This window comes from Emydura macquarii, unplaced genomic scaffold, assembly GCF_026122565.2.
Source record: "Emydura macquarii macquarii isolate MOO-44397 ecotype Brisbane River unplaced genomic scaffold, CSIRO-AGI_Emac_v2 contig_450, whole genome shotgun sequence".
Lineage (NCBI taxonomy): Eukaryota > Metazoa > Chordata > Testudines > Chelidae > Emydura > Emydura macquarii.
This window is the reverse complement of record NW_027130587.1, coordinates 14,788,594-14,809,046: the sequence shown is the minus strand read 5'-3', so window position 1 is coordinate 14,809,046 and position 20,453 is coordinate 14,788,594. Positions and strand designations below refer to the sequence as shown.

At 44.8% G+C, this 20,453-nt stretch overlaps 1 long non-coding RNA gene across 1 annotated transcript; it reads right to left on the bottom strand.

Moving 5' to 3' along the window:
• Nucleotides 1–4,504: 4,504 nt before the first annotated feature.
• LOC137146457 (uncharacterized) lies at nucleotides 4,505–20,156 on the bottom strand. The gene is made up of 3 exons (XR_010917948.1): nucleotides 20,097–20,156; nucleotides 5,470–5,546; nucleotides 4,505–5,041 (listed from the first exon to the last, which is right to left on the bottom strand). It is a non-coding gene; the product is annotated as an uncharacterized lncRNA (long non-coding RNA).
• Between the last annotated feature and the right edge of the window lie 297 nt (nucleotides 20,157–20,453).

Sequence of the window (20,453 nt, the reverse complement as noted above, 5' to 3'; positions counted from 1 at the left end):
ATTATACCACGCATCCTAGCACTGCTACCTTTAGCCAGTAGAATCTATTCCTGAATATGCACTTGCCATGCTTCGTATAGCTAATTAATCATTTCATAGCTCCAGTTTTTATAGGGCCTGATTCAAAGATCATTGACTTCAATGTGTTTTGGATCATGGCTATAGACCCTTATGATGGAGTAGTCCAATGTATAAAATAATCGCTTTCTTTATTGAGTGCATCTGTCTACACAGGGCTACATAGTTCTTTTCCATTTCTAATTTCATTAGGACTTTTTAAAATGGGATTTTCAAAAGCACTTAATCAATGGGAATTTTAACACTGACTTCAGAGGGTGCAAAGGTAAGCCAACATGGAGCACTTTCGTAAATTCCATCCTTGCTATATTTTCATGGTCATGCCTGTGGTTCAGTATCCTAAAAAAGAGGTCCAACCCAACCAGCATTCTTCAGCCAACAATACACTGGCTAGTAAAGAATACAAGATCTGTGATTTTACACGTTGGTGAAACTGCTATGGTACTAAGGCTCCCAGGAGGGATGGCAATCAAGTCTCAGCAGAAAAAAATTGCATTGAATCTCCACTCAGGTGAGGGAACTGATTGATTCAGGAGCCCAACCTCCTGAATGGAAATTCATATCAGTTTAAAACTGGTTAAACTGATTTAACTGGAGTCTGTAAATTTGCTGGCGGACGTAAACTGATATAAACGAGGTTTAAATTGATTTAAGAGTGTGCGCACACAATCACACTGATTTAAGTATATCTATGTAACTTTATGCATAGATCAGGCCTGATTGGTTAAAACCAATCAAAATAATCCTGGTTTAAACTGAAATAAGGATTTCCAGACCATTGTTTGCACCAGTTTAACTAAACCAATAGAAGATCACACCTTTAGTTAAACTGATGCAATTTTCTCATGTAGACCAGTCCTCTCTTTCCTGGTGAAGAAGTGTCCACATCACAAAAAAAGACACCATCAGAACTGGCACTCACTGAAACCGTTGTTGGCAATTTCAGGAAAGAACATCCCTCAAGATAAACAGTGAGGTACTTTGGTAGGAGCAATTTGGAAAGGCTTGAAGTGTCCACACCCATCCTACAGGTATTCTTTGGATAAATAGAGGATTTCCCTTTGCAGTGCTACAATATGGCACTTTTTACCACGCTTGAATGGGAAAGAGTGGAGGAAGAGAGAGAGGAATATGGGGCTGGATCAGCCTGGCGCAGAGCACTCTAGTCGTGGTCAAGCAAAGTACTTAAGAATGAGCACTTGATTTCGGTGGTACTACTCTCGTGCTTAAAGTTTTATCGTGTGCTTGAAGGCATGATCCTGCACCATTCAAGTCAGTGCGGGTTTTGCCATTGATTTGAATGGGATCAGAACCAAGCCCTAAATGCATTGCTGGATCAGGGCCAGAGTGTTCAGTACTATGTAGGATCCAGCCCATAAAGGAAGAGGCAATGGGGAAAAGGGAAAGGAAGGTATTGACCACAGAAATACAATTTCAATTTCCTTAGATGCACAGGTCTCTCGTTAATATGAAGCAATCCATGACAAAGACAACACCATCACTCTGCATTTTCTAAAAGTATAACTATCAGCCTGATAGATAAACCTAGAAGTGTCCTAAATTAAATAAAATGTCTCCTCTATGTCGGTTTTATGATTAATGTAACTAGGTAATAGCTATGCAAAAAATTAAAACAGAGAAAATTAACACTGGCATTGAGTTAGGATGTGCACTATAAATGCTGAATTCTTATAGGTAAGGGGGAGGAAAAAAACCCACAATCCTTTCTTAAACCCCAATGATACAGGCTGATTTATATGCAGTTATTCACGTGTGCAGTAAATTCCAATTATGTTTACAGATGTCTGCTTAACATTTATGGAAAAGGAACCAGCATGTCTGCAATATTCACATAAGGGACTTGGACTGGACTATCTATTTTATCTATTTTTTTTAACCCAATACCAATTTAATTCTATTTTGCAGACTTAAAATAAAATTCCAGTTGAGCTGTCTGATAGAAGATTTAAGATTCAATGCATTTATTTTGGTTATATGACTATATTGTAAACATTTTAAGACTCTACCATCTTTTAAAATTTGCTGGCTTTATATACAACTAGTAAGTTTAGTCAATTTTACAAAAACCCAATAAGTAAATTTAAAAATATGCAGGTCTCCAAACGGCTTCATTTATGGAAGACGTTCTCTCTTCATCTTGGAATTTCTCATGCTTGAAAATATTGCATGGTTGTTCTCCTCTGAACACCTCTCTGTTATGTATCTGACAACTGTGTAACACTCACCTCTAGGAACACTGGCATTTTGTTCACGAGTATGTGGGGAAAAAATACAGAACTGTTTTGTTTTTGTTTTTTTTTTAATGTAAAGATCTTTTCCCCTTGCTCCTACTGGATTATTGTCATTTTTGCACATTTTATTACCGACTTAGTAATGTGTTATTGAGCTGTTAGTGATGATGATGATAATAATTGTATATAATTTACCCAGAGGCCCCAGCCGAGATCAAAGTCCAGCTGTGCTAGGTGCTGTATATACATATAGTGAGAGATGTCTCTACCCCAAAGATTTTACAATCTAAACATACAAGACTGACAAGAGTGCGAGGGAAACAGAGGCAGAGAGGTGAATTTTCTAATTGTGACAATAATATTAACATGCATCTACATAGCACCTTTCATACGAAGATATTCAGATCTCCATTTTCCATTGGGAACACCGAGGAACAGAGAGGCTAAGTGACTTGCTCAGTCCCAGTGAGTCACTGGCAGAAGAAGGAGCAGATCCCAGTGACCCTGACTCCCAGTTCCCTGCTCTAAATGACAGCTACATTCCAAAGAATTTTGCTACTGTATAATGATATCTCTTGATACACTGTACTGAATTGGCAGCATTTTGCACTGTAAATTACTGTATAAGGCACAGGGCAATGGAAAATCTGGCTCTAAAAGTGAAGGTTTGTTCCCTGCTATTCCTCTGTCTGAGGGTTTTGAAACTGTCCCTTCTCTCTCCATCTGAAACACCCATAGTTCACTATAGCACAGACTCATAATAGCACAATAAGCAACTAATTGGGATCTGAAGATTCTGTCAATCAATGGGGCAGGTACAGTTGGCATCCAATCAACATCCCAAATATTTACAAGGCATGGCCATGCAGAATGAGCTAAAATCACTTATGAAGGGAATTTTAAAAAGAAAAGGTAAAGTTGCTTATTTGTGTGTACCCACCTCACTTTTCCATTGGACACTGCTGGCTCATCTCAGATGCGGCGTCCCCTGCAGAAATATTACGTGTATTTGGTAGTTTCTGAATCCACGGGGTTACCATGCAGGAGATGTATAGCAACTGCAGCTAGTAACTAAACTGCAAATCATCACTGCCGTTCTTCAGTGACCTGTTGGGCATTTTAAACACTGTCACAGTACTTCTCTGAGCAGAATTAGTCCATTTTGCCATTGTTTAATCAGAGGCTATGAGAAGTCTCCTTTTTCTTTTGCTAAATAAATAATATTAAAGCAGGTGTGTGAATTTAAACTACACATGTATTTGGAAATGGAATATTTTTTTCCCTTCTTCTGAATTATTACCCAGTAGAATATTAATCTGGGATTGTAAAAATGTACTGTATGAAATCAAAACCATTCTTCAAATATTGAAGCAATCCTGCAGCACCAGAGGACTTTGTTTTGTGTATTTGCTTGTCCAACCTACAGACTGAGGCGGGAACTGAACCTTTCCATGTGTTTCCTTTTGGAGACAACATAATCTCCAGCAAGTATGCATAAAGGATTTGGTTTGAATTAACACTTTATTGGTTTTATGTAAAGACATGTGAGGGTGCAACAGTGAACAGAGATTATGCACACTGCACTTAACGTATACACGGCAGTCATATCAGAACACCAGACCCGTCTATGCTACCGTGCTGTATTTTGCAATGTTTCCTCAAGGTGCTCAGGCACTACAGTAATGAACGTGGTAAAAAGGCTTACCCTCAAGCCCACTGAAGTCAACACTGATGGGCTTTGGATCAGGCCCTATATGCATAGGTAGTAGTTATAACTGGACATAGGGCATAGATAACAACTTTGTTCTGGATTCGTATCAGTTTGGCAGGTGGATTTGGATCCAGGACCTTGGTTTGTTACGTTATAAGAGCTAACTGTAAAGTTCAGCTCAAAATGTGGATCAAGAACCAATCTCCACTAAAGCTTTTAGCTGTTCCTTTGGGACCCGTCTCTAGTTGGAAATATGCGTGACATGCTTGACTATGCAAAGAGCAGTAACGTTTTTGGAAAAGACTGAGTGGCGAGCAATGCTCAACCTAGAAACCAGCATGCCAGAGCCACAAGCGCCTCTAAGAAACAAGCAAAAAATGGAACTTCCCCTCTCAGTAATTATAACTTTGGTTTGCAACCATCGGTGAAATATGTATGCCAAAGTTTTAATATGATTGTTGTTATTAACACACACTTATAGAAGTAAATAAACTGCCTATAACTTCTGCAGTGAGGTATAAAAATCCAGTTTTATTCATTATTTATTAATTATCATGTGTTAAAATGAACTTCCTTCACCCCTCTTTCTCAAGCAACAAACATTAACTAATGAAGGAAATACAGATTTTATTTAATCAAAATGGAAGAAACACATTGGAAGGAAAATGGAAACACTTACAGACTTCCACAGATCCTAATCCAATGCAGCACGTGCGCACAGAGTCTCTTTGTTAGAAAAGTGCTATCAGAAAAGTATATTGTAATTTCACAGTCATCGCAGAAACATGCTTGTTTGTAAAACTGTTCACGAGGGTTTGGTTTTGACTCTAGAAAGAATCAAGCCAACCCCCATTTTCAACAAGATTTAATGAAGGTCCTGCTAATGTGAACTAATGGTACAGATAGCTGTTGAGGACTACATTGGTCTCCTGTTGCGTGCCTTCTGCGCTGTATAGTTCTCGTCTAGATGCTTCAGCATCTTCTCTTCAGTCACCTTCACCTGCAGATACAGAGATATAATGAGGATATGCAATGGGCTAACTAATATGAGGCATTGGTACCTCGTAACTTGTGATTGGAAGGCTCAGTGACAAGTTATGAAAGGTTATCAATAATGAGGGGGAAAGAAATTATGTCTCCGTGGTCAGCTCATTAGATATTCTTTTTAGGTAACATTGTTCATATTTCTTTAAGTAGCTGATGGGACTTGCAATATAACTTGCCATGTTAACAGCCTGCTGCCAGGGAGCCTAACAAACAGTCATGCATTTAAAATACTTAGCATACACTAGTCCTATTGCTGTTGTAGTATAAACAGATAAAGTGAGACGGACAGTGTATTTGCCTTTTCACTCCATACACCACTTGTTATTTATACAGTCAGCCTTAACGCAGAGAACAAAGGATTTCCAGTATACCCAGTCTTACCCAGAGGGGAGAGGCCTTTTCTGTACGGGCAGACTTCATAGCCATAATTCACCACCTGTGTAGCTCCACCAGAACAGCTGCAGCAGGGGGAAATGGAGGGTAGTCAGGGTGCAGGATACTAAAAAAAAAACATCCTGTTGGGCAGCCCTATGACAATGGAAGCTGGGAGGCAGCATAGTCTAGTGCAGTGTTTCTCAACGACCAGTCCATGGACTGGTACCGGTCCTGAGATCTCCCTGACACAATATAGGAAGCCTCAGATCTCCCTGACACAGTATAGGAAGCCGGTCCCTCGTATCAAAAAGGTTGAGAAGCACTGGTCTAGTGGATCCTGCATTGGTATGAGAGTTAGAAGACTCTGGTTCTATTCCAGGCTCAGGCACTGACCTGCTATGTGACCTCAGGTGAGTCATTTCACTTCTCTATGTATCTTTCCCCTCTCCCAAGCTTTGTCTATTTAGGAGTGAGCACGTTGGGGTAGGGACTGTCTCTTACTGTGTGTTTGTAGCAGGATGGACTTTACTCAGCTGGGGCCTCCAGACACTATTGTGATATAAATAATAATAATCCAGTGAAATAACCTTTGAAGACAATATGAGTTCTGCATGTTCTGGGCTTGTTGTCTTTGGCCCTCTGTATGAGGATATCCGATCACATGAGTGAAACATAAGCAATGTCCTCAGGGAACCAAAGCACAGAACTAAACTGAGGGCTTGTCTGCACAGCCCTGCAATTTGGACTAGGGGGAAATGAATTGCAGTGTGCGCTAGCATGCTGCACTGTAGCTCCCCTGTGTGGATGCTGCTGCTGCAAACTAAAAGGTATCTACTTCCCATTAACGTAGTCCTCTTTCAGACATGAGGTGACTTTTCATTTGCACCAGCGGCATCAACGTGGGGCAGTTACAGTGCATGCTGCAGTTCACACCCCCATAGCCTGAACTGAGAGTCTGTATAGATACCCTAAGTGAGGGATTCTCAGGACATCATAGACCACTCCAGCTACCCTCTTATAGACCAAACTCTGCTCTCAGTTCCACCTATTAAAATCATGGAGATTACACAGGTGTGACTTAGACAGAATTTGACCCAATGTTTTTTGTCTTACCTGAGTGGTCTCTTTCTCTGTGTACCTATAGTGATATGTATTACAGTTGTATATGCAATTTTTCATCACTTATTTTACATGTAGCATGTGGGTCGGTTTTCTACATGCGTAGTCAAATTTGATAATATAAGTTCAGCAAGGTATAATAATATGCACTGTAAATAATATGCAAGGTATCAAGTTAAAATAATATGTATGTCTCTTAAAATGTGTGGTTAACCATCTTTGGCCAGCTTTACCACTTGGTTACTTAAGTTTTAGGCCAGTATAGTCTCTATGAGTACGACTGTCCAGGCTCTCTATCTCTAGATCCTTCCTCTGACTTCACCTCCATGTCTGTCAGCATAGGAGAGCCTGCAAGCCAGCCCTCTGCCTGCATTTTGATGGAAGCCAGAATCAGGGATGTGAAAACTTCCACCCTGCACTCTTTTTCTGTCTGCAGGTTTCCTGGCATATGCCGTCTGCAGCAGGCAGACAGAATTTTGCCCTAAGCTTCTTACACTTCAACCAGTACAAAACATTTGTCAGATTCAAATTGCGTAAAGGACCAAGTGGGCTTCTATACATGTTATAAAGAAATGGGGGGAAAGAAAATGTCCTGTCGGAACCTATGTGCCAAGTTATAGACCTATAAAAATAGGACTCTATAATGGAAGCACTGTATAAAATCTGATATCATACTGTATTTATAGTGTGCATAGATTACACTGAAACACCATATTAAAAAGGTAGACTATATAAATGTAGAAGGATTAAATCAGCAGCCAGGGATAGATAGCAAAGATATAAATTCATCAGTTGGTTCTGATTTCATCTTAACAAAAATGAACAGTTTAAGTTGTGTTCAGTATTCCCGAATAGGTATTAATGTTGACATTCCTGGGTTTCGTTTTCTTTTTAAATACTAAATGGGGATCATCTAACCATTTTGAACTGATAGTCAGAATGACATTGCTGATTTACCACTGGTGTTGATTTATTGTCATTACGTTTTACTGAGACAATCCTCTCAGTTTTATTTCAATTCTTTTTCTCTCAGATACACAAACATTCTACTTGGTGATGATGCAGGAACCCTACCCCACTACTTTGCTGATGACCAAAAAACCTTATATTAGGAACACTCTTATCCCAGCTGCTTGTGAATGACAGAATCATGTCCTGATCCTGCCCTTTCTTTATTTGTATACTCACATGAGCAGCCCTGTGGAAAGCTAATGAGGCAGTTCACTTGAGTAAGCGCTGCATTATCATTCCCGTTAATAACTAAATAAGAGTTCAGTCTTTTCAACGGGCTGTGGATCAGGCCCTTCTAGAACTTATCTGTGGATTTCTAAACATTCATTTAGGGACACAGCACCCCATGAGGTGTGTAAGTATCGTTGTTCTCTTATAGATGGCACAGAATGGTGAAGTGACTTGCCCACGGTCACACAGAAAATCAATGGCAGAGCCAAGGAGAAAAGGTCCAGAAGTCCTGTTTCCTCTGCCATCGCCATTAAACTTACTTCTCCCTATAAAACAAGTGTTATATAGACATTAGATAGATTAGATTGACTCACTCACTAGGAAGTTCACTGACTGTGAAATTAGTGAATTACCTAAGCCCAAAAATTTTAGAAAAACAGTATAATCCTGGGGGTACTGAAATAATTAATGTGCTAATCAGCTACACCTTGCTTTTTTTTAATTTGCAAGTAGACTCTGCTTTGTTGCCTATTTCAGCCACCTCAGGAAGAACAATATTTCAGAAAGCATACCACCTTCTCTCAGAATACTACTACCTAGGTGTATTCTGTGCCATGGGATTGGCCAGTTCTTTATATACAGGTTACGCTGTCCAATGCAAACAAATATCACCCTCTGATCTGACCTCACAAATGTTGCCAGCGAATCTGTGAAAGTGTTTTAAAAAAAAAGAATAAGTTTCAGAATTTTAATAATTTTCTGTTTTGTGCAGTTTTGTCTCCTTGTTTCACTTCATTGCTGCTGTTTGCATTAAATCATCTCAAATGCAGAGTTTGCCAGAAATGGCAATCAATATGTAGAAGGTGGAAAGTATTACCATCTATTATTTGCCATAACATGAATTTAAACCAGGAAGTCAAATGATAAAATATGTGGTGAAGGGGGAGAGGGGAGAACCCAAATGACTAATAGCATTGGGCGTCTGGGCCTGAACTTAACGTGCTAAGTAAATCCCCGAGGTTAAAAAGGTATGAAAATTGTTGCATTTTAGGAAGATATATTTTAACTTTGCAAAAGGTTCCTGCAAATCCACTACCAGACTTTTAGATGAATACAGATATAGAACAACACACACAAATGTGTGTGTGTAAAATGACAATCAAAGTTCTATTAACCTAGAGGTTTGGTTTTTTTGTTTTTGTTTTTTTGGTAGATGAGTAAAATACCAAGTAGTGGCTTTTATGAATAAAGTAAGGGTGGGTGAGTAGATATTATGCCCAAATAGGTAAATTTTCATGGCTATATAATCTGGGTGTATAGATAATATGTTTATGCATACGTGTACATAGAGGGTGTGCACACGTGTGTACGTACATACTGTAAAGTTAAAAGCAAGTTAATACTTACGTTGCTAAGTAAGGGTGAAGGTTTACACTGCCATCTCTAAGCAAAATATAAAAATCTGAAAACATTACATTTGAAAAAGGAAAATGTTCCCAAGTTTGGTGCAAATTAACAGTAGCCACTTCATGACGGTGCGGCCAATGTCTGGGGAGGGAAAAGGCTTTGCAGTCTGAAGATACATACCCAGGGTGTCAGGCTGTAGCTGAGCTGCCCCCGTGTGCAGCCTACAGTAAAATGTGTTACAATTGTGTATGTAGATTGAAAGGTAATTGATGCCTTTGTGTGGTTCATTTATGCCTGGCTCCAACTCTTTCTCCTGAAAACTCTTTCTTCCTATTGAGTCGACCATGCTGCTGAATTTATGAAGAGAGATGTTTTAGCAGAAATCCCCCGAGTCTGCCATCACTCCTAAATCCTCAGCCTGCTCTCCCTGGGAGACCTCATGACACAGAGCATGCGAAACCAGCTTCCTTTTGCTTATGCATTAGCAATCTATTTTACCTTGCTGACATCTCTCACACATAAAACCGTAAGAGAGAAATAAAATATCTGTCTCTGGGCGAAAATAAAGCTTTGCCTCCCTCCTGATCTATAGGATATAAAATAAAGCCATGGCTTTTGATCGCGGCTTTTCCTTATGCTGGAGTTGCTTTTGCATACACGGAGACAATGAAGATGAATGAGGTGGGATTCGCTGCGTCCTCGTGGGGTTTGTTTCACCCTCTTTTTGTAATGGTCTTTCTGCCCCCACCCCTTTTACTTTTCGTCTTTTATTTGTCTTTTCTCTGCCCTTTCCCTCCTTTGGAGACAAAAAACTTTTAATTCTCTCCCTCTCCCTCTCCCTCTCTCTCTCACACACACACACACACACACACACACACACACACACACACACACACACACACACACACACACACACACACACACACACACACACACACACACACACACACACGGGTTTTCTTCCTAGCAATCAAGTCTCTCTCTCTCTCCCCCGTGCACAGTTGTGGTCTGGACCCGTTTGCTACAGTTGTGTGGGAACTCCTGGCTTTGGTCAAGAAAAAGAAACAACCTCTGGGGAGAGAAAAGTCCTTGGCACTGAGCTGCAATTCAAAACGAACCTACCAAAAAGTGGACATTTGTCTTAGCCATTTCCTTTCCCTCTGCAGCGTTTAGGTGAACCAGGGTGCGGGGTTGGGGGGGGGGGGAGATGCTATCACTGCTCCTGTTTCTCTTCACGGGGACAAGCAGAGAAAGGATCTTCCAATTGCCCCCTGTGTGTTCTGCAACCCCAGTTCTCAAGGGCTGGTTTTCAACGCTAAGGTGCTAGGGGTTGTCAGCCGGCAGGGACGGATGGGATGACAGGCGAGGGACTTCTGTCTCCCTCGCTTTCCTTTCGGCTCCTTCTGAACGAGGCTGATTCTGCCTCATATCTGTGTGTGCTCGCCGCTCTTCGCCTGTTCCCAAACACGATGCAGCCTTAAGGAGAGAGAAGAGCTTTCCCCTCCTCGCCTTCGGTCAAAACACGGGCGCCCGCTCTCTGGCTTTGTAATCGTGTGTTAGTTACATTTCCCATAAACAATGCATGAGCTGGGCATGGAAGCGACAGCATTTAGCGACCCGCAGTGAAATCCGGGAGGGAGGGAATGCAGAGTGGGCGAGAGCAGACCGAAACCGAAACCAAACCGCAGCACCGCCGGCTCTGAGAGGCGGCTCTGCCCACCCCGGCTCCCGGCCTGCTCGGGCTGCATGTGCCTCGCACTCGACGGCTTGTGTGAAGTTTGTTTCCCCGGACAAGCCGATCCACGTGTTTTGGGACCTCTCGTACATCAGGCAGCGAGCTTTCCCCAGCTCCGGAAAACAATCCGTGCGCTGCGCATCGCTCTGGAGCTTGTCCAGTAGTGTGTGTTGTGATGTCTGTGTAACACCCCAGCACATGCCGTTTGAATACTGGGTTAGTGGATTAGTCGTGTATATAGATATCAAATCAGCTAGATGCACCGGCTAATCGGCTAGATGCACCGGCTCCAAGCCTTTCCCTTGGGGAAAGTTTCTTTGCAAGAAGGGGGCCCGGCAAAAGTTATCCAGGGACTGGGGATGCAAGTAACCGGCAGCTCCTGGGAACAATTGTGCGAATATAGACTTGTGCGAATATAGACGTGTGTATTGCCTAGTCGCTGGACAATACCGGGCTTTGAGTTCATATCTTCCCCCTTTGCAGAGCCGCTGCTTCCTTGTGTAGGGCAAGGTGTGTTGTGCAGAGCAAGGGAGTCAGGCTGCGAAGGATGCAGGGCAGCGGCTCGCAGTCCAGAGACACGGCGGCACCCCTCCAGAGTCCGGGAGAGGGGTTGGCTATGTGTTAACTGTCACCCGTTAGTCCGACGTTGCTTAGATGTTCTTTGTCTGAATCTGTATTACTTGTCATTGCCCCCACCCCACGCAAAACAAACCAACCCCTCCGATGTTTAGGTCTAATTCTCCCTGTGGCTTTTTGATCAGCTTTCTGCTTTTGGAAAATGGTGACAGGAAACTGACAAACACAGTGGGTACATTCATTTTCCTGCCCCAAATCCAGGTGTGTTTTCTCGCATTGTTTACAGTTTAGAAGCACTGGCGTGTTGGTGCGTATTAAAAGGCAGAAAAGAGATTTAATGGAATCTGATTGCGTCAATCTCTCCAAGGGGTTTCAAGCAAAGAAACCCAGGGCGAGGGTGCAGTGTATAAGCCAATTAAGTATGTTGTTGGCTTTTTCTTCCTGTGTCTCCTCTCAGCACACTACTTGGGGGAGGGAATTCGGACAATGATGCTGCGATTCAGTTGAATTATTGGCTTTTGGGAGTGAAAGAACAGCTGTTCCAGTGACAGGGCTACGGGGAACAGATCTATAAGAGCCATCGAATTTCTCAGCCCTGGTGTGCTGCGGAGTTGGAAAGTCGGGGGGAAATGTTGGGGTGAGTTTTGTGTGTGTGGTCAATATCTGGCACTGGCAGATGTCTAGAGCTCCCCACGTTTCGAGCTACGAGAATCCCACAACCCTTTACAACATTGCCAAGACAAATGCTACTAGAACTGAATTTTATAACCCAGCGGCAGGGGAGACAGAAGTGGAGGAGTTTCTGTTGTCGGTTTCACATGCAAGAAATCCTCCCCTTTGTTCTGCTTCCTTGGGCACACTGGACCGGTGCTTTTCCTTCCCTAAATGGCAAATGGCACCTCTCGCGAGTACTGTTGTTTAAGTAGAGTCTGTGGAGGGAAAAGTCAGCCCTGGACACAGATTGCGTTTGAAAGAGGTATTTAAACCTCTGTCCTGGGCATGAATCAAAGAGATCTATTCCCACCGATTGCCTTTAATATTACAATATGATTTTTCGAGGAGTGGCCACCTGTCTTTTTTTTAAAAGCAAAGCTGGCGAACAGCAGAGATCAGCTGTGTGTCAGGAAGAGGAGCCAGCCTCATTACGTTCATTTTGTGGTTTTTATGTGGTTCTGCTGAGAAACGCGGCATTTAAACATTTTCATTCGTATAGACCCATTTTAATATCCATGACATCGCCGATTACTGCAGTGGGCTGAGAAGTAAAGCTGCTTATTGACGACGGCTGGGGGCAAACAGGAATGAACCAGTGCTCTCCAGTGTTAGAAAACTTCGCCCACTTGCCCAGTGACTTCCCCCCAGGTGATCTTCCAAATTACCTGCAGGCTGACTATAGCAAAGAATAAGAGAGGTGTATAAATCGCCTGGGCACCGTATTTTCTTAATCCTCTAAATATTGCCTAGCGCCACATACATCCCAGCTCACCAAAACCCTGAACCTTACACACAAGAAACGGATTGTACTTTCAGGACACTCTGGTTGGTACATTGGGTTTTAGAGGCACTAAAGAACTGGCTTCTTCTCCCTTGGCTGGTTCAACCCTTACACATTAAATGTGAAAAGTACAAACAACAACGCCTCTTCTAATTGCCCAGAGATTTGAATAACAGAAAGAGAAAAGGAAAGAAACGACACCTGCGTGGGGGGAGGATGTTAAAAGAAAAACCCTGCAGGTTTTGCCAGCAACAGGGGCTGAATCCTAAAGGCCTGGGAAGGGGGGGCGGGGGAGAAGGGCATAAAGGTGCCGGTGCTCAGTTAGTAAAATATTCCTTTGCAAATAATTGAATTGCCAGCTTGCATTAGGCAGAGGAAGACAGCGAGGAGCGGGGATGGGTCTGCTCTTTTCACTTGCAGTGGGTGAGTGGAGTTCAAAACTTAAAGGGAGGGGGTCATCTTTCCGAATCAGCCCAGAAACAAAAGGCTCGCAAATGCAAAGAAAGGACGCGCAGGTGATCTTGGCTTGCTCGCTGGTGATTAGAAACCGTTAGCAGGGGCGCTGCTGAAAGACGCCGGCGAGCCGGCAGAGAGCCAAGAGGTGGGCTGTGTGCTCCGGGTCTCTCCAGCTATCCGCAGTGAGCTGGGAACTGGGACCCAGCGCGGGAAGGAGGAAAGCCAGTTACGGGCTGGAGTAATTACTGGGCGATTGCAAGCCTTGGGTTGTTGGGGCTGTCTCTTCTCCAGGAGAGGGGCTGGCCGGTGAGCCGGGAGGAGAGGCCGTGGTGGACGTTGCTCAGCGGTGAGAGTGCAGACGGGAGCTGGCTGGCAAGCTCCAGGCAAGCTGTTGCTGTCTTGCGGAGGCTGTTTGGTTTAAGTTGGAGGTGATGCAGTCTCACTCAGCTGATCAAAGCCTCGCGGGGTCCGGACTAATATTTCTCACTTTATTACGAAGTGTCACTCAGGGCCGTTGCATGCATGAAGATCAGAACCGTCCCCAAAATGACATAACCCAGGCAGCCCTGTGGGCTCAGCGAGGTTAATGCCACGTGCATCCCGTGTGCGCCGCTGCAAACTTCCGACTTGAACTTTTCAACTCGGCCTTTTTGCGCGAGGTTTGCCTGGTTTAAATGTTACAAAGCAAAAGCGGGGAAAGAGGGCGAGCAAATAACTTCGCCCCGCGGCCAGGGCTGCGGGCGAAAGGGGTGGAGGAGTTCAACGCAGCCCTAATCCTAAGCGCCCGCAGGAAACCATTTCCCTTGGTCTATTTCCCAGGAAGATGTCGCCTGCAGGTGCTGTATATTTGCAGATCAAGGCAACTGTCCAGATTTGAAAGGCAGTTTCTCCACTTCGTGTTAAAACACTGCAAAACAGCGATTGTATCAAAGCTGGGCCGCCGCGGGAAGCTCCTCTGCGGAGCCCTGCCCGCCTGGCGGGACCACACCTTGCAAACTGCACGGCTCTCCAGATCCCTTCTGCCTGGAGTTTGCCAATCCCTGCCGAGTTCAGCCGCTAGTTACACAAGTCCAGGGTGAGTCTCTGCAGGGGATGTGTGGACTAGACTATTTGTACAGCACCAGTGCCCCATGAAGGAGAGGGAGAAATCCCATTACCGAGCGCAGGGATGTAGAAAGACGGATGATAAACAGGGCGTTGTGTAACCAAAGACACCAACACAATGCAGAGTCAAACCCACCCGGAAGGCTGGGCTCTTTTCTTTCTTTTTTTGGTCCTAAACTTAAAATACCATTTATATTGATTTCTACTCGGTTTGATTTCCACTTTTAAAAACTGGGGCGACATTGCAAATAGTTGCAAGGTGTTACTTTTGTTTTCAAGTGTTGCCATAGTCCCTCGTGCTCCAGCAATAAATACGTGATTCGGGCTCGAGTGTGAGTGTGTGTGTGAGTGTGTGTGTGTGTGTGTGAGTGAGAGGCTTCATTTTCCTTCCTGCCCCAGCAGCAAATTGCAATCTGGCTTTTAAAATAATAAAAATGAGAATGAAAACGAAGCTTGATGAAATTGCGAAACCAAAAGCCAGGTCCAAGAGCCCGGCGAGCATCGCTCGCACCCCAGCTGCTCTTCTGGGTGAAACTCCCCTGGGTGGTCAGAATATTTCCTCAGGTCTCACCCACACACTTCAGCGCTGACTCTCCAGATCACTGCTTAGGTGCTACCGATCCCAAGCCAGTCTGTAATACTCAACAGTGCAGGGTGTCAGTATAATCCCAATGGGCCTTTCCTGCCCGCCAGAAGAACAGAACCCATGTGGGACAGAAGTGGGGGGACAAGACAGCCGGGGTGAGTGGTGAGGAGAGAGTCGTGAAGGGAGGCCTTGGGCCAGCTGTTAAACCTGGAAATGTGAACTCTGCGCAGAAATCTGCCGGGCCGCCCCTGCCCGAGAGAGACGTGCTACCTCGGGGCCGTGGTGGGTGACTCCGGTTTGGTTATTCCGTGCACAAGGGGCCGGGGGTTAGGGAGGAGGGGTGGGCGGGTGGGTTTGGTTTGGTTTGGTGCTCAGTGCAACGGAAGTGTTCTGTAAATAGTCTGGGGCTGGCGATTGAGGGCGGAGCACACTCAGATCGCAGGCCTCCCTCGCCGGCTTGGCTGGGTGCTCTGGGGAACCGGGCCGTAAATGCGACCGGCCTGGGTCACTAAATGACAGGCGTTACCATCTTGCCCCGCAGTCCCAGCCTGGAGCCTGCTGCTGATCCAGCCCGCCCAGGGACGGACTACAGACTCCTTCAGCGTCGGGGCTCCTGGGCGGCCCCGCAGCTCCGCTCCCCTGTGGCTTTCCACGCGGAGCCGGGACAGTCCGAGGTTCCCTTTCCGTGTCTTCACAGCCGTGGACCAGATCGGCCGGAGGGGCGCCAGGGAAGCAGGTCCGGACTGTCTCGCTCCGGATTGCTGGCCGTCTTGACAAAGGCTGTGTCACGCAGTGCACGGGGAACGGGAATCTAAAACCTGCCTTGTCCTTTGTCCACCTCCAGAGCGGAGCGCTGCCCCGTTTGTCTGCGGGGTTCGGGTTCGTTTTAAACACCGCAGCGTTCCCAGGATTGAGACCCCATCACGTTAATGACCCGCTGTAGCAAGCGGTCTGTAAAGCAGGAAGCAAACTCAGTGCCTCTCCGAATTATTAGCCCAAGCCAGAGAATGGCTTGCCAGGAAATCCTGAGAATAAATCAGTGTTCCTTTCCAGACAGCTGATCAAAAGGCAGGTTGGCTATCGCGGTTTGGCGCTGAAAGTGGGATGCTTTCCAGGCCAGTGCTCCAGTCTCCTACAACCATTAGGTGAAAGCAGGTTGTGATCTCTTTGTGGGCACTTCAGTAGTTCCCAGTCATGACCCCGGTTCCCTCCTCTCAGAGCCCTGCATCCTGGGCAGACCCGCGTCACTGCACAGCTTAAAAAAATCCAGCACAACTTTAAAACAAAACAAACCAAACCAGGGGAATTCATTCCCAAACTGAAATGACATGACTTCCCCTAGAATAACACGGCCTGGCAAACCCAGTGCTCATTTAGCTGCCTCTGAAGGAAACTCGTTTTAATTTAAATGACAGAGAGAGAGAGAGAGAGTGTGTGTGTGTGTGTGTGTGTGTGTGTGTGTGTGTGTGTGAGTTCGATACCAAATGTCAAGTCTGAGCAAGGGTGGGTGGAAAGAAAAAACTGTTTGTTGAAAGGCAAAACCAGATGGCACTGACGGAGCGAACTGGTGCACAACCTGAGTGAGAAAGGAATGATGCGACTGAATGTAAAAAAAGGGACAAAGCAAATGCCAGAGCATCTACCATGCCAGTTGGAGTGCCAAGCGTTGTATATGATCAGATGACTTTATTCATCAATCTTCCTTGCGAACTCCTGGGCTTCGGTTTCCACTTTTCCACATCAAAAGGCATCATACCATATGGTCTCTTGATTTATCAGAGTACACTCCTCAGAGTTGTCATTTAAAGAAACAGATTTGTTTTTCTCTGTCTGGTTTTTGGTATAAGGTATTTTTCAGTTTAGAGTAGAATAATACCCGGCAAACTACATCCAGGGATTTCCTCCTGCTGCTGCTAGTTTAATTCGTATTCGAAAAGTCGGGGGTCTCCCGTCTATGTTTAAAACGAGTGGACGGTTGTTTAAATAGCTACAATGTTTAATCCCCCATTATTCAGCCTTTACGGGAAGGGGGGGGGGAGACGTGTTGAAACCCTGCCCTGGAAGAGTGTCAGATCCTCGCCAGTCATTGTCTTTGGCGCATTTTGCAGCCAGGGTCCCTGGCTACCTTTCCCCACGACAAACTCTTCGGAGGCGGAGTTTCGACCAGGGTTGTGGGTGTAAACACGTATAATATCTCCCTCTTTCTCACCAGATGCTTTTGCTAACGCCTAAAAAACAAACAAAACAAAAAAAACCCAGCCCCACGCACACCATGGAAAGCTGATGGTTGATGGGCGTAAGATGCTCATCTTCTATCTCTTATTCATCCCTGACCAACACATGTCACTTGGGGGCCTGCCGTCAAAGGGAAGAGGTCCCTCGATAGCAGAGTACAGCTGTCGCCTTCTAGGGTCTATAGGACCATGGCCGTCCCAGACATCCCTTCCCTCTGTTTTACATGAGAAGAAGCCCATATGCAGAGCGAAAAGGGGGTTGGGGCTGTGGGAAGGGACGGGGGGTGGGGGGGAGGCGCGGGCTGTGTGAATGAATGGGCAGGGGCTGTATTGATCCCAGGGTTTAACGTTTCCCAATAAACGCGGAGGGAATGCAAACCCACAGGTCAGGGAGGGGGGCGTTGGGAGAGAGGCCAGGACCTCTGGGTCCCATCCGGCAAACACGCGTGTGTCTGAGTGTGTCAGGCCAGATCAGCGGCTCCAAGCGAGACGTTGCCTGGCTTCAAAGCGCTCCGGTCCCCACAATGCTGGCAGAGGAGGTGGAGTGGGGTGGAGAGGTCTGCAGCTTGCCGTCCAAACGCCGGGTACCCGGCATGCAGCAGGAGCTGGGAAATGGACCCGCTGCCCGGGTTCCGATAAATAAATGCATGGTACCGTAAAGAGGCTTGTGCGTGCCGGGATATATTCGAGAGCCGCCGAGTATGTGTAAATACGGCATCCCGCTGCTGGGCAGGAGTGGCACCAGCTCCAGCGGTTCTCCCTCTTAGCCCCTGCTCGGGTTGTTTAGCTTACAGCAGAAGAAGCGAGTTCTCCAGCGCTTTCCTGGTCGGTGTGGCTCTTCAGAGCGGTGATTCGTAGGCGTGGGACGCCCAGATTTATGTCAGGCACTGGAAGAGGAATAGAGGGGGGTTCCCTGATGGGGTGAGCAGAGTTGGAGTTGGGTTGTATTTTTTAATGATGAGAAAAACACACTAGACAGGAAATAAACTGAAGCGAGCTCGGTTCGGACGAGGATGGAACTGTAACACAGTGCTGCGGAAGGGAAGAATTAGCCCCGATGGTATTCGGTTGTGTCCATCAAGATGTAAAATGATCTGGCAGTTTTGATTCAAAGGTAAGTAGCAGAGCATGCCTCCTTAGCTCCTCGGCCAGCATGGGGGTGAAGCTGAGCTCTGCACTACAAATCAACCCAAAGGTAAAGTTGTAGGCTCCTCTTCAGATGGGGTTTCACCAGAACTTGCCTTCCTGCAAGTATCTCATTTTTAAAAACTTCTCTAAACGGAATGGGAGGTTGTTAGAATGATGTTCAAGGAGAAAACAACGAGTTTCGGTTTAAATTGTTTTCTCCAGACTTTTAACCCTTCGACGTTTTAAAGAAATTAAAGCCATCGCCTTTCTTTGCTAATTAACATTCAGTCAAAACCGCTAGTTAGCAAGAAAAGAATTAAGAAGGGGGTGGGAGACATTGTTACAGAGATTTGTTTGGGAATCCGAGCAGAATTCATTCTAATAAAATTTATCTTGGAAGAATTGTTTTTTCGTCTTGGAGGCGGTTTTTTCAATCATCAACAAGTGCAAACTTCATCAAATGAATTGTAAACCTTTCTCCTCAAGATTTCACACGTCACTCTCCAAAGAAAGGCCATTCCTGAAGCATTTGCCATATATTTACATACCCCTGTACAACATTCTCTCACAAGATAAACGTAAATGCAAAATCCGAAGAGAAATCAAATCTTTTCCTAACTGATCAGACATTAACAAAATCCCTCTAACGTAATATCGAATTAATTTTTATTTGCAAAAAGGTACATTAAATAAACTGCATTTATCATTTGATTTCAAATTTATATTAGAAATGCTGGCAAATTAATCATTTCTGAATAGTTGATTTTTTTAAAAAATCTACCAACAAATAAATACTAAAGAACATTAATAAATACATATACTCGATTGAAAACCAGTAAAATTAATTTATATCGGTTACAAACTATATGATTTCTCTGCCCTAGTGAGACAGATTTAAGCCTTCTGAGAACTCATAAAGCTCTGTCTAGAAATCCATGGGAACGTTAGTTCTTGTCCCCCCAAAAAGTTAAATTCAAAATATCCTTTTCTCTAGCGGAGTGTTAGTGTTTTACAGCCAATAAACAATATGATGAGGCTCAAAAAGCAGGAGCGTTTTCACACTTTTCTTTTTCCTTTCCCAAAAGATGGGTCTTCATTTTATTCTGATCAGAAATAAAGCAAAATGTTATAAGCTTTGTTTACTCAAACCCAATTACATTTTGCTTTGTAAAAACTCAACTTTGCTCTTCTGAAAACTGCCTTCTCTTTGTTAGCCCTTAAACTTTCTTCTCTTTACATGCTTTGCATAGGCTACTAATTTGTCTTTCTTTGAGTCAGTAAAATAATTAGCAAAGGTCATTACATTAAATCACGACACTTGGTTGTAACCTCCTGTCCATAAAGATGCTCTGCGCAACAACGAAAACAAGACCCCTCCATATTTAAATTATATTTACATAGACACCGTTCTCCTCTTGGACTAGAAAAAACAAAAGTATTACCTACCAGTTTTATCACTCTCTGTCTCTCTCTCTGCTGGGTGCAACCTGTGAGCTATCGCTCATAAACCACTACAGCCATTCCTGTGCCTTAGCCAGCTCTTCCCCCCAAAGTGCACTTCAAGCATCTTACCAAATCATCATTTTTTAAAAAATGAAAATATGGCATTACCTAACAATTTTGACAATGGGTCGCTTCCTCTTATTCTCTATCAATGGGTCTCACTGTACCATCCCAGCTGGGGAAGGATGCTTAATGGTTTGCAGAGGCGGGAGGGGGGCCGCCGGATGCTGATTGGCTAGCCCCGGCCGTGACGTGGGAGATCGGTGCATAAGGCACTGGCTTCTGTGCTGCCGGGAACATGCAGTCCATCGCCAAGCTGGGAGCGGAGAGGCGCAGGGAGCGAGACGCACACGCCAGGCGCGAGAGAGGGGGGCTCCTCTTTCCAAAGACCCCGAGAATCCGGCCCTGCAGATCCTCCTCGTCTTCCTCCGCCGCCGCCCGCAGCCACTGCCTGGAACCTTTTGG